We start from the raw sequence: 19333 nt of genomic DNA, 5'->3' as shown, positions 1-19333 counted from the left end.
GCTATACTCTTATTAATAACATTGGGGTAGCATCATAGTAGAAAAAAAATACCCTTGATTAATCACACTGGGGTAGCCCTTGAGTGCAGCATCCAATTAGGTTCAGTACGACCTGACCTGACAATGCTAGAAACAGAGTGGAAGAAAATCTGAGAAGATGGAAATACTATCCCAGCAACAGTAGAAGCTGAAAGGAGAAGAAGAAATTTGATTCTGAAGAAGCAGATGTGGAACATAGCCAGAAGCAAGGCCCTGGGGACCTACCCATTGCAAGCTCCAAGCTATGATGCTGTGCATGGAAATTAACTGGTGTATATGGGTATGCAGATATACTACTGTACTGATACATAGCAACACAGGAGATGAGGGTAGTAATTTAGAGTGAAAGCGAGTTAAAAGTTGACATTTGATAGTGTTGGAAGCCCCCAGCCATAGTCACCCCATAAATCTCCATTGCCCGGAAATATAATGGGAAACATACATGAAAACTAATGGGAAACAGGGAACCAACAAAGAACACAATTACCGTTGGCGAACAAGGGCCGCCGTACGCAGGCGGGGCCGGCAAGGCCGGCAAAAAGGAAACGGAGCAAGAAGAAATGGCGGCAGCAGCACGGACGGCAACACGAGAGACAAACAGATCAACAAAACCAGGAAACCTAAAACCCTTCAGGACTAAAGTGAAAAAAGAGAAAACCAGAAACGAAATCTCCCAGGAGCACGCGATTTCGGGGGATTAATGACTGAAACGTTTAACTACAAAAAGAGAAGGAAAAAAAAGGCAGCCAAACAAGGCCCTTAAATTTCCAGGATGTCTTCTAAATATCAGAAAGTGGGCTATTGATATTATTATTTTCTATATATCTATGAAAGAAGCACAAGTATCTTCAGAAAATCAGAATATAGATTCTAATGTAGATAGACTTGTAGCTCAAAATTCTGAGATTTTCTTTTGGTATTCTTTGAGATATTTCTTAATAAAAGGTGTTTCTATTTAATCACCTAATTGATTTTCTTATGCATGGTGCTGATTTCGGTGGCCCCCCCTGATTTTTGGGGTACGGCCTTGGGTAGGAGCAAAAGCTCTGATGGCCAAAGAGGGATGCTCCGTTTGCCAAGTTAATGGATAAGCTGCTAACTGAAGTTCGTAACTTGAGATGATTCGCCCCGCAGTCAAAGAATGGAACATCCCGTTAGTGAGCTACTAGTGTTTGGCCACCTACCAGCAGCAGGCCAAGCGCGCACGTTGAACTCAGTACCTGGTCAGTTTGAGCACGCAGCTTTAATCTGCAGGAGAAAGATGAGTCGCCAAGAGCAAGCACGCCACATGCTTCGAGGCGAGCTGACAGTTTTCGTCCCCAGCATTGATTAAATCTGTGCAAGCTCCTCGAGGAGCTTGCCTAAACTCGAGAGCTGACAGTTTAGGCAAGCTCGAGAAGCAAGAGAGGAACATCAGAGGGGAGGGGAGAAGAGAAGATGCACTTCTAATAATCTAAACGGACCTGCATTTTTAATCCCGACAAGACTGTGACCACGGATGCGGTCAGGCTCATCAACTACACAAGTTTCAAGATCAGCCACCACAATTGTTCAAGGTGTTCAGGATACTACACTAACATTACCATGTTCAACACAAGAGGCAGGCAAAACTTAGCCACCACACCACATTTGTTCAAGGTGTTCAGCTCCTACACCAAACAACAACAACAAGGGCTACATGATTCGATATAACTGAAGGTGTTCAGGTACATCACATAACAAGTTTTAACACGAGAGCAGGATACAAGATAAACCACCACAGATTGTTCAAGATTGACCATCCTCTGTCTCTATCCAGAAGTGGATACCAAGGGGACCCTTGTAGCCACCCTTCCTCGCAAGGATCCCAGGAACAACCGCGTTGTCAAACCTAAGAAGGTAGAGAAAACGGTGGATCAAGTGATCCAAACTTGCTTTCCCACGCACAGATGGAGCAACAGTGGCAGTTACATAGGGTACCATCTGATCAGGTTTGGCCAACAACCGTTTAGTCTCTTGTTTCAGAGCAGGGAATGTATCTAACGCCTTGGAGCTCACAAAGATGGCTTCAAATCTCCTTCCCAACACAACACGGTTCTCCTCCACTTCCTCAATCAAAGCACCAAGATCAGTCTCATCCTCACGCACTTCTTGTTTGATTTTGGCAACCAAGCTCTCCTCCAAGAGCAGTAATAATAAACAGAATGCTGTGTAAGACAGTTTTTGATCAAATCAAACAACCGCCCAACAGCAATGCACCTAGCCAGAGCTCTGTCCCAGAAGATAATAGAACACGAAGCATCTTCTTCCAAGGGCCCAAACCGAGGGCATTCGCCAAGGAGTACGAAGATCGTCTCAAACACCAAACGACCTTCTTTGGATGGCTTCGAATTAGGTTTTCTATAAAGCACAATCAAGAATTTCTCCACATCATCCAGCACACCATCATAGAACTTGACAAATTCCCTACATTGATATGGGTTTAAATCTGTTACAACTAATCACAATAAATAATTTATGGTGCCTACATATCAACACAAAAACAACAAACAAGAAACACATACAGATGCTTCGTATATGTGTGCGAGTATCGTGTTTGCTTGCACTTGTCCTTCAAAACCCCTTCTTTATTAAAGTTGACGAATCCGTGAATAAGCACCAAAGGGTAGTTTGGAATTCAGCAAAACATGTAATGATCCTCCTAAAGGAAATATGCCCTAAAGGCAACAATAAAGTTATTATTTATTTCCTTATTTCATGATAAATGTTTATTATTCATGCTAGAATTGTATTAACCGGAAACATAATACATGTGTGAATACATAGACAAACATAGTGTCACTAGTATGCCTCTACTTGACTAGCTCATTGATCAAAGATGGTTAAGTTTCGAAACCATAGACATGAGTTGTTATTTGATCAATGGGATCACATCATTAGGAGAATGATGTGATTGACTAGACCCATTCCGTTAGCTTAGCACTTGATCATTTCTGTTTACTGCTATTGCTTTCTTCATGACTTATACATGTTCTTATGACTATGCGATTATGCAACTCCCGAATACTGGAGGAACACTTTGTGTGCTACCAAACGTCACAACGTAACTGGGTGATTATAAAGGTGCTCTACAGGTGTCTCCGATGGTACTTGTTGAGTTGGCATAGATCAAGATTAGGATTTGTCACTCCGATTGTCGGAGAAGTATCTCTGGGCCCTCTCGGTAATACACATCACTATAAGCCTTGCAAGCATGATAACTAATGAGTTAGTTACGAGATGATGTATTACGGAACGAGTAAAGAGACTTGCCAGTAACGAGATTGAACTAGGTATTGGGATACCGACGACCGAATCTCGGGCAAATAACATACCGACGACAAAGAGAACAACATATAGTGTTGTGCGGTTTGACCGATAAAGATCTTCGTAGAATATGTAGGAACCAATATGAGCATCCAGGTTGCGCTATTGGTTATTGACCAGAGACGTGTCTCGGTCATGTCTACATAGTTCTCGAACCCATAGGGTCCGCACGCTTAAAGTTCTGTGACGATCGGTTTTATGAGTTTATATGTTTTAATGTACCGAAGGTAGTTCAGAGTCCCGGATTTGATCACGGACATTACGAGGAGTCTCGAAATGTTCGAGACATAAAGATTGATATATTGGAAGCCTACATTTGGACATCGGAATAGTTCCGGGTAAAATCAGGATTTTACCGGAGTACCGGAGGGGTTACCGGAACCCCCCCGGGGGCTAATGGGCCTTGTTGGGCCATAAGGGAAAGAGAGTGATGGAAATATGCCCTAGAGGCAATAATAAAATTATTATTTATTTCCTTATATCATGATAAATGTTTATTATTCATGCTAGAATTGTATTAACCGGAAACATAATACATGTGTGAATACATAGACAAACAGAGTGTCACTAGTATGCCTCTACTTGAATAGCTCGTTGATCAAAGATGGTTAAGTTTCCTAGCCATTGACATTGGTTGTCATTTGATTAACGGGATCACATCATTAGGAGAATGATGTGATTGACATGACCCATTCTGTTAGCTTAGTACACGATCGTTTAGTATGTTGCTATTACTTTCTTCATGACTTATAGATGTTCCTGTGAATATGAGATTATGCAACTCCCATTTACCGGGGGACACTTTGTGTGCTAACAAACGTCACAACGTAACTGGGTGATTATAAAGGTGCTCTATAGGTGTCTCCGAAGGTACTTGTTGGGTTGGCGTATTTCGAGATTAGGATTTGTCACTCCGATTGTTGCAGAGGTATCTCTGGGCCCTCTCGGTAATGCACATCACTTAAGCCTTGCAAGCATTGCAACTAATGAGTTAGTTGCAGGATGATGTATTATGGAACAAGTAAAGAGACTTGCCGGTAACGAGATTGAACTAGGTATTGAGATACCGACGATCGAATCTCGGGCAAGTAACATACCGATGACAAAGGGAACAACGTATGTTGTTATGCGGTCTGACCGATAAAGATCTTCGTAGAATATGTAGGAGCTAATATGAGCATCCAGGTTCCGCTATTGGTTATTGACCAGAGACATGTCTCGGTCATGTCTACATAGTTCTCGAACCCGTAGGGTCTGCATGCTTAACGTTACGATGACAGTTATATTATGAGTTTATATGTTTTGATGTACCGAAGGTTGTTCGGAGTCCCAGATGTGATCACAGACATGACGAGGAGTCTCGAAATGGTCGAGACATGAAGATTGATATATTGGAAGCCTATGTTTGGATATCGGAAGTGTTCCGGGTGAAATAGTGATTTTACCGGAGTACCGAGAGGTTACCGGAACCCCCCGGGAATCAAATGGGCCTTAGTGGGCATAGGTGGAAGAGAGGAGAGGAGGCAAGGGCTGGCCGCGCGCCCCTCCGCCTAGTCCGAATAGGACAAGAGAGGGGGGCGGCGCCCCCCTTCCTTCCTTCCTTCTCCTCCACTCCTTCCCCCAAGTCCTAATCCAACTAGGAAAAAGGAGCGGAGTCCTACTCCTACTCCTGCGCGCCTCCTCCTATGGCCGGCCGCACCCCCCTTGCTCCTTTATATACAAGGGCAGGGGGGCACCCTAGAGACACAACAATTGATCTGCTTGATCTTTTAGCCGTGTTCGGTGCCCCCCTCCACCATAGTCCACCTCGATAATACTATAGCGGTGCTTAGGCGAAGCCCTGCGTCGGTAGAACATCAACATCATCACCACGCCGTCGTGCTGACGAAACTCTCCCTTAACACTCGGCTGGATCGGAGTTCGAGGGACGTCATCGGGCTGAACGTGTGCTGAACTCAGAGGTGCCGTACGTTCGGTACTTGATCGGTCGGATCGTGGAGACGTACGACTACATCAACCCCGTTGTGCTAACGCTTATGCTTTTGGTCTACGAGGGTAAGTGGACAACACTCTCCCCTCTCGTTGCTATGCATCACCATGATCTTGCGTGTGCGTAGATTTTTTTTGAAATTACTACGTTCCCCAACAGTGGCATCAGAGCCAGGTTTTATGCGTTGATGTTATATGCACGAGTAGAACACAAGTGAGTTGTGGGCGATATAAGTCATACTGCTTACCAGCATGTCATACTTTGGTTCGGCGGTATTGTTGGATGAAGCGGCCCGGACCGACATTACGCTTACGCTTACGCAAGATTGGTTCTACCGACGTGCTTTGCACATAGGTGGCTGGCGGGTGTCAGTTTCTCCAACTTTAGTTGAACCGAGTGTGGCTACGCCCGGTCCTTGCGAAGGTTAAAACATCACCAACTTGACAAACTATCGTTGTGGTTTTGATGCGTAGGTAAGAATGATTCTTGCTAAGCTCGTAGCAGCCATGTAAAACTTGCAACAACAAAGTAGAGGATGTCTAACTTGTTTTTGCAGGGCATGTTGTGATGTGATATGGTCAAGACATGTTGCTAAATTTTATTGTATGAGATGATCATGTTTTGTAACCGAGTTATCAACAACTGGCAGGAGCCATATGGTTGTCGCTTTATTGTATGCAATGCAATCGCCCTGTAATGCTTTATTTTATCACTAGGCGGTAGCGATAGTCGTGGAAGCATAAGATTGGCGAGACGACAACGATGCTACGATGGAGACCAAGGTGTCACGCCAGTGATGATGGTGATCATGACGGTGCTTCGGAGATGGAGATCACAAGCACAAGATGATGATGGCCATATCATATCACTTATATTGATTGCATGTGATGTTTATCTTTTATGCATCTTATCTTGCTTTGATTGACGGTAGCATTATAAGATGATCTCTCACTAAATTTCAAGATAAAAGTGTTCTCCCTGAGTATGCACCATTGTCAAAGTTCGTCGTGCCCAGACACCACGTGATGGTCGGGTGTGATAAGCTCTACGTCCATCTACAACGGGTGCAAGCCAGTTTTGCACACGCAGAATACTCAGGTTAAACTTGACGAGCCTAGCATATGCAGATATGGCCTCGGAACACTGAGACCGAAAGGTCGAGCATGAATCATATAGTAGATATGATCAACATAGTGATGTTCACCATTGAAAACTACTCCATTTCACGTGATGATCGGTTATGGTTTAGTTGATTTGGATCACATGATTACTTAGAGGATTAGAGGGATGTCTTTATAAGTGGGAGTTCTTAAGTAAAATTTATCATGAACTTAGTACCTGATAGTATCTTGCTTGTCTATGTTTGTTTGTAGATAGATGGCCCGTGTTATTGTTTCGTTGAATTTTAATGTGTTCCTTGAGAAAGCAAAGTTGAAAGATGTGTTGGGGAACGTAGTAATTTCAAAATTTTCCTACGCACACGCAAGATCATGGTGATGCATAGCAACGAGGGGGAGAGTGTTGTCTACGTACCAACGCAGACCGACTGCGGAAGCGATCACACAACGTAGAGGAAGTAGTCGTACGTCTTCTTCCCGATCCGACCGATCCAAGCACCGTTACTCCGGCACCTCCGAGTTCTTAGCACACGTACAGCTCGATGACGATCCCCGGGCTCCGATCCAGCAAAGCTTTGGGGAGGAGTTCCGTCAGCACGACGGGGTGGTGACGATCTTGATGTACTACCGACGCAGGGCTTCGCCTAAGCACTACAACGGTATGATCGAGGTGGAATTTGGTGGCAGGGGGCACCGCACACGGCTAAGGAACGATCTCAAGGATCAACTTGTGTGTCTATGGGGTGCCCCCTGCCCCCGTATATAAAGGAGCAGGGGGAGGGGTTCGGCCGTCTAGGGAGAGGGGCGCAGGAGGAGTCCTACTCCTACCGGGAGTAGGACTCCCCCCCCAATCCTATTCCCAATAGGATTCTTCCAAAGGGAAGAGAGAAAGAGGGGGCCGGCCCCTTCTCCTAGTCCTAATAGGACTAGGGAAGGGGGGGGGGAGGCGCGCAGCCCTTGTGGGAAGCCCCTTTCACTTTTCCACTAAGGCCCAATAGGCCCATTTGCCTCCCGGGGGGGTTCCGGTAACCCTCCCGGTATTCCGGTAAAATCCCGATTTCATCCGGAACACTTCCGATGTCCAAACATAGGCTTCCAATATATCAATCTTTATGTCTCGACCATTTCGAGACTCCTCGTCATGTCCGTGATCACATCTGGGACTCCGAACAACCTTCGGTACATCAAAATGCATAAACTCATAATAACTGTCATCGTAACGTTAAGCGTGCGGACCCTACGGTTCGAGAACAATGTAGACATGACCGAGACATGTCTCCGGTCAATAACCAATAGCGGGACCTGGATGCCCATATTGGCTCCTACATATTCTACGAAGATCTTTATCGGTCAGACCGCATAACAACATACGTTGTTCCCTTTGTCATCAGTATGTTACTTGCCCGAGATTCGATCGCCGGTATCCAATACCTAGTTCAATCTCGTTACCGGCAAGTCTCTTTACTTGTTCCGTAATACATCATCCCACAACTAACATATTACCGAGAGGGCCCAGAGATACCTCTCCGACAATCGGAGTGACAAACCCTAATCTCGAAATACGCCAACCCAACATCTACCATTGGAGACACCTGTAGTACTCCTTTATAATCACCCAGTTACGTTGTGACGTTTGGTAGTACCCAAAGTGTTCCTCCGGTAAACGGGAGTTGCATAATCTCATAGTTATAGGAACATGTATAAGTCATGAAGAAAGCAATAGCAACATACTAAACGATCGGGTGCTAAGCTAATGGAATGGGTCATGTCAATCAGATCATTCAACTAATGATGTGACCTCGTTAATCAAATAACAACTCTTTGTTCATGGTTAGGAAACATAACCATCTTTGATTAACGAGCTAGTCAAGTAGAGGCATACTAGTGACACTCTGTTTGTCTATGTATTCACACATGTATTATGTTTCCGGTTAATACAATTCTAGCATGAATAATAAACATTTATCATGATATAAGGAAATAAATAATAACTTTATTATTGCCTCTAGGGCATATTTCCTTCAGTCTCCCACTTGCACTAGAGTCAATAATCTAGATTACACAGTAATGATTCTAACACCCATGGAGCCTTGGTGCTGATCATGTTTTGCTCGTGGAAGAGGCTTAGTCAACAGGTCTGCAACATTCAGATCCGTATGTATCTTGCAAATCTCTATGTCTCCCACCTGGACTAAATCCCGGATGGAGTTGAAGCGTCTCTTGATGTGTTTGGTCCTTTTGTGAAATCTGGATTCCTTTGCCAAAGCAATTGCACCAGTATTGTCACAAAAGATTTTCATTGGACCCGATGCACTAGGTATGACACCTAGATCGGATATGAACTCCTTCATCCAGACTCCTTCGTTCGCTGCTTCCGAAGCAGCTATGTACTCCGCTTCACATGTAGATCCCGCTACGACGCTTTGTTTAGAACTGCACCAACTGACAGCTCCACCGTTTAAAGTAAACACGTATCCGGTTTGCGATTTAGAATCGTCCGGATCAGTGTCAAAGCTTGCATCAACGTAACCTCTTACGGTGAGCTCTTTGTCACCTCCATATACGAGAAACATATCCTTAGTCCTTTTCAGGTATTTCAGGATGTTCTTGACCGCTGTCCAGTGATCCACTCCTGGATTACTTTGGTACCTCCCTGCTAAACTTATAGCAAGGCACACATCAGGTCTGGTACACAGCATTGCATACATGATAGAGCCTATGGCTGAAGCATAGGGAACATCTTTCATTTTCTCTCTATCTTCTGCAGTGGTCGGGCATTGAGTCTGACTCAACTTCACACCTTGTAACACAGGCAAGAACCCTTTCTTTGCTTGATCCATTTTGAACTTCTTCAAAATCTTGTCAAGGTATGTGCTTTGTGAAAGTCCAATTAAGCGTCTTGATCTATCTCTATAGATCTTTATGCCTAATATGTAAGCAGCTTCCCCGAGGTCTTTCATCGAAAAACTTTTATTCAAGTATCCCTTTATGCTATCCAGAAATTCTATATCATTTCCAATCAGCAATATGTCATCCACATATAATATCAGAAATGCTACAGAGCTCCCACTCACTTTCTTGTAAATACAGGCTTCTCCAAAAGTCTGTATAAAGCCAAATGCTTTGATCACACTATCAAAGCGTTTATTCCAACTCCGAGATGCTTGTACCAGTCCATAAATGGATCGCTGGAGTTTGCATACTTTGTTAGCTCCCTTTGGATCGACAAAACCTTCTGGTTGCATCATATACAACTCTTCTTCCAGAAATCCATTCAGGAATGCAGTTTTGACATCCATCTACCATATTTCATAATCATAAAATGCGGCAATTGCTAACATGATTCTGACGGATTTAAGCATCGCTACGGGTGAGAAGGTCTCATCGTAGTCAACCCCTTGAACTTGTCGAAAACCTTTTGCGACAAGTCGAGCTTTATAGACAGTAATATTACCGTCAGCGTCAGTCTTTTTCTTGAAGATCCATTTATTCTCAATTGCTTGCCGATCATCGGGCAAGTCAACCAAAGTCCATACTTTGTTCTCATACATGGATCCCATCTCAGATTTCATGGCCTCAAGCCACTTTGCGGAATCTAGGCTCACCATCGCTTCTTCATAGTTCGTAGGTTCATCATGATCTAGTAGCATGACTTCCAGAACTGGATTACCGTACCACTCTGGTGCGGATCTCACTCTGGTTGATCTACGTGGTTCAGTAGTATCTTGTCCTGAAGCTTCATGATCATCATCATTAGCTTCCTCACTAATTGGTATAGGTGTCGTAGAAACAGTTTTCTGTGATGTACTATTTTCCAATAAGGGAGCAGGTACAGTTACCTCGTCAAGTTCTACTTTCCTCCCACTCACTTCTTTCGAGAGAAACTCCTTCTCTAGAAATGATCCATTCTTAGCAACGAATGTCTTGCCTTCGGATCTGTGATAGAAGGTATACCCGACAGTTTCCTTTGGGTATCCTATGAAGACACATTTCTCCGCTTTGGGTTCGAGCTTATCAGGTTGAAGCTTTTTCACATAAGCATCGCAGCCCCAAACTTTAAGAAATGACAACTTTGGTTTCTTGCCAAACCATAGTTCATAAGGCGTCGTCTCAACGGATTTTGATGGTGCCCTATTTAACGTGAATGCGGCCGTCTCTAAAGCATAACCCCAAAACAATAGCGGTAAATCAGTAAGAGACATCATAGATCGCACCATATCTAGTAAAGTACGATTACGACGTTCGGACACACCATTACGCTGTGGTGTTCCGGGTGGCGTGAGTTGCGAAACTATTCCACAGTTTTTCAAATGTATACCAAACTCGTAACTCAAATATTCTCCTCCACGATCAGATCGTAGAAACTTTATTTTTCTTGTTACGATGATTTTCAACTTCACTCTTAAATTCCTTGAACTTTTCAAATGTTTCAGACTTATGTTTCATTAAGTAGATATACCCATATCTGCTTAAATCATCTGTGAAGGTGAGAAAATAACGATATCCGCCACGAGCCTCAATATTCATCGGACCACATACATCGGTATGTATGATTTCCAATAAATCTGTTGCTCTCTCCATAGTACCAGAGAACGGTGTCTTAGTCATCTTGCCTATGAGGCACGGTTCGCAAGTACCAAGTGATTCATAATCAAGTGGTTCCAAAAGCCCATCAGTATGGAGTTTCTTCATGCGCTTTACACCGATATGACCTAAACGGCAGTGCCACAAATAAGTTGCACTATCATTATCAACTCTGCATCTTTTGGCTTCTACATTATGAATATGTGTATCACTACTATCGAGATTCAACAAGAATAGACCACTCTTCAAAGGTGCATGACCATAAAAGATATTACTCATATAAATAGAACAACCATTATTCTCTGATTTAAATGAATAACCGTCTCGCATTAAACAAGATCCAGATATAATGTTCATGCTCAACGCTGGCACCAAATAACAATTATTTAGGTCTAATATTAATCCCGAAGGTAGATGTAGAGGTAGCGTGCCGACCGCGATCACATCGACTTTGGAACCGTTTCCCACGCGCATCGTCACCTCGTCCTTTGCTAGCGTTCCGCTTATTCCGTAGTCCCTGTTTCGAGTTGCAAATATTAGCAACAGAACCAGTATCAAATACCCAGGTGCTACTGCGAGCTCTAGTAAGGTACACATCAATAACATGTATATCACATATACCTTTGTTCACCTTGCCATCCTTCTTATCCGCCAAATACTTGGGGCAGTTCCGCTTCCAGTGACCAGTCTGCTTGCAGTAGAAGCACTCAGTTTCAGGCTTAGGTCCAGACTTGGGTTTCTTCTCCTGAGCAGCAACTTGCTTGCTGTTCTTCTTGAAGTTCCCCTTCTTCTTCCCTTTGCCCTTTTTCTTGAAACTAGTGGTTTTGTTAACCATCAACACTTGATGCTCCTTCTTGATTTCTACCTCCGCAGCTTTCAGCATTGCGAAGAGCTCGGGAATAGTCTTGTTCATCCCTTGCATATTATAGTTCATCATGAAGCTCTTGTAGCTTGGTGGCAGTGATTGGAGAATTCTGTCAATGACGCAATCATCTGGAAGATTAACTCCCATCTGAATCAAGTGATTATTATACCCAGACATTTTGAGTATATGCTCACTGACAGAACTATTCTCCTCCATCTTGCAGCTATAGAACTTATTGGAGACTTCATATCTCTCAATTCGGGCATTTGCTTGAAATATTAACTTCAACTCCTGGAACATCTCATATGCTCCATGACGTTCAAAACGTCGTTGAAGTCCCGATTCTAAGCCGTAAAGCATGGCACACTGAACTATCGAGTAGTCATCAGCTTTGCTCTGCCAGATGTTCATAACATCTGGTGTTGCTCCAGCAGCAGGCCTGGCACCTAGCGGTGCTTCCAGGACGTAATTCTTCTGTGCAGCAATGAGGATAATCCTTAGGTTACGGACCCAGTCCGTGTAATTGCTACCATCATCTTTCAACTTTGCTTTCTCAAGGAACGCATTAAAATTCAACGGAACAACAGCACGAGCCATCTATCTACAATCAACATAAACAAGCAAGATACTATCAGGTACTAAGTTCATGATAAGTTTAAGTTCAGTTAATCAAATTACTTAGGAACTCCCACTTAGATAGACATCCCTCTAATCCTCTAAGTGATCACGTGATCCAAATCAACTAAACCATAACCGATCATCACGTGAGATGGAGTAGTTTTCAATGGTGAACATCGTTATGTTGATCATATCTACTATATGATTCACGCTCGACCTTTCGGTCTCTGTGTTCCGAGGCCATATCTGCATATGCTAGGCTCGTCAAGTTTAACCTGAGTATTCTGCGTGTGCAAAACTGGCTTGCACCCGTTGTAGATGGACGTAGAGCTTATCACACCCGATCATCACATGGTGTCTGGGCACGACGAACTTTGGCAACGGTGCATACTCAGGGAGAACACTTCTTGATAATTTAGTGAGAGATCATCTTATAATGCTACCGTCAATCAAAGCAAGATAAGATGCATAAAAGGATAAACATCACATGCAATCAATATAAGTGATATGATATGGCCATCATCATCTTGTGCTTGTGATCTCCATCTCCGAAGCACCGTCATGATCACCATCGTCACCGGCGCGACACCTTGATCTCCATCGTAGCATCGTTGTCGTCTCGCCAATCTTATGCTTCTACGACTATCACTACCGCTTAGTAATAAAGTAAAGCATTACATCGCGATTGCATTGCATACAATAAAGCGACAACCATATGGCTCCTGCCAGTTGCCGATAACTTGGTTACAAAACATGATCATCTCATACAATAAAATCAGCATCATGCCTTGACCATATCACATCACAACATGCCCTGCAAAAACAAGTTAGACGTCCTCTACTTTGTTGTTGCAAGTTTTACGTGGCTGCTACGGGCTTAAGTAAGAACTCATCTCACCTACGCATCAAAACCACAACGATAGTTCGTCAAATAGACTCCGTTTTAACCTTCTCAAGGACCGGGCGTAGCCACACTTGGTTCAACTAAAGTTGGAGAGACAGTCTTCCACAAGCCATCTATGTGCAAAGCACGTCGAGGGAACCGGTCTCACGTAAGAGTACGCGTAAGGTTGGTCCGGATCGTCTCGTCCAACAATACCGCCGAACCAAAGTATGACATGCTGGTAGGCAGTATGACTTGTATCGCCCACAACTCACTTGTGTTCTACTCGTGCAAATAACATCAAATCATAAAAACCTAGGCTCGGATGCCACTGTTGGGGAACGTAGTAATTTCAAAATTTCCTACGCACACGCAAGATCATGGTGATGCATAGCAACGAGGGGGAGAGTGTTGTCTACGTACCAACGCAGACCGACTGCGGAAGCGATCACACAACGTAGAGGAAGTAGTCGTACGTCTTCTTCCCGATCCGACCGATCCAAGCACCGTTACTCCGGCACCTCCGAGTTCTTAGCACACGTACAGCTCGATGACGATCCCCGGGCTCTGATCCAGCAAAGCTTCGGGGAGGAGTTCCGTCAGCACGACGGCGTGGTGACGATCTTGATGTACTACCGACGCAGGGCTTCGCCTAAGCACTAGAACGGTATGATCGAGGTGGAATTTGGTGGCAGGGGGCACCGCACATGGCTAAGGAACGATCTCAAGGATCAACTTGTGTGTCTATGGGGTACCCCCTGCCCCGTATATAAAGGAGCAGGGGGAGGGGTTCGGCCGGCTAGGGAGAGGGGCGCAGGAGGAGTCCTACTCCTACCGGGAGTAGGACTCCCCCCCAATCCTATTCCCAATAGGATTCTTCCAAAGGGAAGAGAGAAAGAGGGGGACGGCCCCTTCTCCTAGTCCTAATAGGACTAGGGAAGGGGGGAAGGCGCACAACCCTTGTGGGCAGCCCCTTTCACTTTTCCACTAAGGCCCGATAGGCCCATTTGCCTCCCGGGGGGGTTCCGGTAACCCTCCTGGTATTCCGGTAAAATCCCGATTTCATCCGGAACACTTCCGATGTCCAAACATAGGCTTCCAATATATCAATCTTTATGTCTCGACCATTTCGAGACTCCTCGTCATGTCCGTGATCACATCTGGGACTCCGAACAACCTTCGGTACATCAAAATGCATAAACTCATAATAACTGTCATCGTAACGTTAAGCGTGCGGACCCTACGGTTCGAGAACAATGTAGACATGACCGAGACATGTCTCCGGTCAATAACCAATAGCGGGATCTGGATGCCCATATTGGCTCCTACATATTCTACGAAGATCTTTATCGGTCAGACCGCATAACAACATACGTTGTTCCCTTTGTCATCGGTATGTTACTTGCCCGAGATTCGATCGTCGGTATCCAATACCTAGTTCAATCTCGTTACTGGCAAGTCTCTTTACTCGTTCCGTAATACATCATCTCATAACTAACATCTTAGTTATTATGCTTGCAAGGCTTATGTGATGTGTATTACCGAGAGGGCCCAGAGATACCTCTCCGACAATCGGAGTGACAAACCCTAATCTCGAAATACGCCAACCCAACATCTACCATTGGAGACACCTGTAGTACTCCTTTATAATCACCCAGTTACGTTGTGACGTTTGGTAGTACCCAAAGTGTTCCTCCGGTAAACGGGAGTTGCATAATCTTATAGTTATAGGAACATGTATAAGTCATGAAGAAAGCAATAGCAACATACTAAACGATCGGGTGCTAAGCTAATGGAATGGGTCATGTCAATCAGATCATTCAACTAATTATGTGACCTCGTTAATCAAATAACAACTCTTTGTTCATGGTTAGGAAACATAACCATCTTTGATTAACGAGCTAGTCAAGTAGAGGCATACTAGTGACACTCTGTTTGTCTATGTATTCACACATGTATTATGTTTCCGGTTAATACAATTCTAGCATGAATAATAAACATTTATCATGATATAAGGAAATAAATAATAACTTTATTATTGCCTCTAGGGCATATTTCCTTCAAGATGATGGTAGCAATTACACGGACTGGGTCCGTAACTTGAGGATTATCCTCATTGCTGCACAGAAGAGTTACGTCTTGGAAGCACCGCTAGGTGTACCTCCTGCCATAGCAACTGCAGACATTGTGAATGCCTGGCTGTTGCATGTTGATGACTACTCGATAGTTCAGTGTGCCATGCTTTACGGCTTAGAACCGGGACTTCAACGACGTTTTGAACGTCATGGAGCATATGAGATGTTCCAGGAGTTGAAGTTAATATTTCAAGAAAATTCCCGGATTGAGAGATATGAAGTCTCCAATAAGTTCTACAGCTGCAAAATGGAGGAGAATAGTTCTGTCAGTGAACATATACTCAGAATGTCTGTGTACCATAATCACTTGACTCAGCTGGGAGTTAATCTTCCGGTTGATAGTTTCATTAACAGAGTTCTTCAATCACTGCCACCAAGCTACAAGAGCTTCGTGATGAACTATAATATGCAAGGGATGAATAAGACAATTCCCGAGCTCTTCGCAATGCTAAAAGCTGCGGAGGTAGAAATCAAGAAGGAGCATCAAGTGTTGATGGTCAACAAGACCGCTAGTTTCAAGAAAAAGGGCAAAGGGAAGAAGAAGGGGAACTTCAAGAAGAACAGCAAGCAAGTTGCTACTCAGGAGAAGAAATCAAGTCTGGACCTAAGCCTGAAACTGAGTGCTTCTACTGCAAGCAGACTGGTCACTGGAAGAAAAACTACCCCAAGTATTTGGCGGATAAGAAGGATGGCAAGGTGAACAAAGGTATATGTGATATACATGTTATTGATGTGTACCTTACTAGAGCTCACAGTAGCACCTGGGTATTTGATACTGGTTCTGTTGCTAATATTTGCAACTCGAAACAGGGACTACGGATTAAGCGAACACTGGAAAAGGACGAGGTGACGATGCGCGTGGGAAACGGTTCCAAAGTCGATGCGATCGCGGTCGGCACGCTACCTCTACATCTACCTTCGGGATTAGTATTAGACCTAAATAATTGTTATTTGGTGCCAGCGTTGAGCATGAACATTATATCTGGATCTTGTTTGATGCGAGACGGTTATTCATTTAAATTAGAGAATAATGGTTGTTCTATTTATATGAGTAATATCTTTTATGGTCATGCACCCTTGAAGAGTGGTCTATTTTTGATGAATCTCGATAGTAGTGATACACATATTCATAATGTTGAAGCCAAAAGATGCAGAGTTGATAATGATAGTGCAACATATTTGTGGCACTGCCATTTAGGTCATATCTGTGTAAAGCGCATGAAGAAACTCCATACTGATGGACTTTTGGAACCACTTGATTATGAATCACTTGGTACGTGCGAACCGTGTCTCATGGGCAAGATGACTAAAACACCGTTCTCCGGTATTATGGAGAGAGCAACAGATTTGTTGGAAATCATACATACAGATGTATGTGGTCCGATGAATATTGAGGCTCGTGGCGGATATCGTTATTTTCTCACCTTCACAGATGATTTAAGCAGATATGGGTATATCTACTTGATGAAGCATAAGTCTGAAACATTTGAAAAGTTCAAAGAATTTCTGAGTGAAGTTGAAAATCATCGTAACAAGAAAATAAAGTTTCTACAATCTAATCGTGGAGGAGAATATTTGAGTTACGAGTTTGGTCTACATTTGAAACAATGCGGAATAGTTTCGCAACTCACGCCACCCGGAACACCACAGCGCAATGGTGTGTCCGAACATCGTAATCGTACTTTACTAGATATGATGCGATCTATGATGTCTCTTACAGATTTACCACTATTGTTTTGGGGTTATGTTTAGAGATGGCCGCATTCACGTTAAATAGGGCACCATCGAAATCCGTCGAGACGACGCCTTATGAACTATGGTTTTGCAAGAAACCAAAGTTGTCATTTCTGAAAGTTTGGGGCTGCGATGCTTATGTGAAAAAGCTTCAACCTGATAAGCTCGAACCCAAATCGTAGAAATGTGTCTTCATAGGATACCCAAAGGAGACTGTTGGGTACACCTTCTATCACAGATCCGAAGGCAAGACATTCGTTGCTAAGAATGGATCCTTTCTAGAGAAGGAGTTTCTCTCGAAAGAAGTGACTGGGAGGAAAGTAGAACTTGATGAGGTAACTGTACCTGCTCCCTTATTGGAAAGTAGTACATCAAAAAAATCGGTTTCTGTGACACCTACACCAACTAGTGAGGAAGTTAATGATGATGATCATGGAACTTCAGATCAAATTGCTACTGATCCTCGTAGATCAAACAGAGTAAGATCGGCACCAGAGTGGTACGGTAATCCTGTTCTGGAAGTCATGCTACTAGATCATGATGAACGTACGAACTATGAAGAAGCGATGGTGAGCCCAAATTCCGCAAAATGGCTTGAAGCCATGAAATCTGAGATGGGATCCATGTATGAGAACACAGTGTGGACTTTGGTTGACTTGCCCGTTGATCGGAAAGCAATAGAGAATAAATGGATCTTCAAGAAGCAGACTGACACTGACGGTAATGTTACCGTCTACAAAGCTCGACTTGTTGCGAAAGGTTTTCGACAAGTTCAAGGGATTGACTACGATGAGGCCTTCTCACCTGTAGCGATGCTTAAGTTTGTCCGGATCATGCTAGCAATTGCCGCGTTTTATGATTATGAAATATGACAGATGGATGTCAAAACTGCATTCTTGAATGGATTTCTGGAAGAAGAGTTGTATATGATGCATCTGGAAGGTTTTGTCGATCCAAAAGGAGCTAACAAAGTGTGCAAGCTCCAGCGATCCATTTATGGACTGGTGCAAGACTCTCGGAGTTGGAATAAACGCTTTGATAGTGTGATCAAAGCATTTGGTTTTATACAGACTTTTGGAGAAGCCTGTATTTACAAGAAAGTGAGTGGGAGCTCTGTAGCATTTCTGATATTATATGTGGATGACATATTGCTGATTGGAAATGATATAGAATTTCTGGATAGCGTAAAGGGATACTTGAATAAGAGTTTTTCAATGAAAGACCTCGGTGAAGCTGCTTATATTTTGGGCATTAAGATCTATAGAGATAGATCAAGACGCTTAATTGGACTTTCACAAAGCACATACCTTGACAAAGTTTTGAAGAAGTTCAAAATGGATCAAGCAAAGAAAGGGTTCTTGCCTGTGTTACAAGGTGTAAAGTTGAGTAAGACTCAATGCCCGACCACTGCAGAAGATAGAGAGAAAATGAAAGATGTTCCCTATGCTTCAGCCATAGGCTCTATCATGTATGCTATGCTGTGTACCAGACCTGATGTGTGCCTTGCTATAAGTCTAGCAGGGAGGTACCAAAGTAATCCAGGAGTGGATCACTTGACAACGATCAAGAACATCCTGAAGTACCTGAAAAGGACTAAGGATATGTTTCTCGTTTATGGAGGTGACAAAGAACTCATCGTAAATGGTTACGTTGATGCAAGCTTTGACACTGATCCGGACGATTCTAAATCGCAAACCGGATACGTGTTTACATTGAACGGTGGAGCTGTCAGTTGGTGCAGTTCTAAACAAAGCGTCGTGGCGGGATCTACATGTGAAGCAGAGTACATAGCTGCTTCGGAAGCAGCAAGTGAAGGAGTCTGGATGAAGGAGTTCATATCCGATCTAGGTGTCATACCTAGTGCATCGGGTCCAATGAAAATCTTTTGTGACAATACTGAAGCAATTGCCTTAGCGAAGGAATCTAGATTTCCCAAGAGAACCAAGCACATCAAGAGACGCTTCAATTCCATCCGGGGCCTAGTCCAGGTGGGAGACATAGAAAGATACATACGGATCTGAA

The sequence above is a fragment of the Triticum aestivum genome, chromosome 2A, assembly GCF_018294505.1.
Source record: "Triticum aestivum cultivar Chinese Spring chromosome 2A, IWGSC CS RefSeq v2.1, whole genome shotgun sequence".
NCBI classification, from domain to species: domain Eukaryota; kingdom Viridiplantae; phylum Streptophyta; class Magnoliopsida; order Poales; family Poaceae; genus Triticum; species Triticum aestivum.
Note: the sequence above shows the minus strand (reverse complement) of the source record.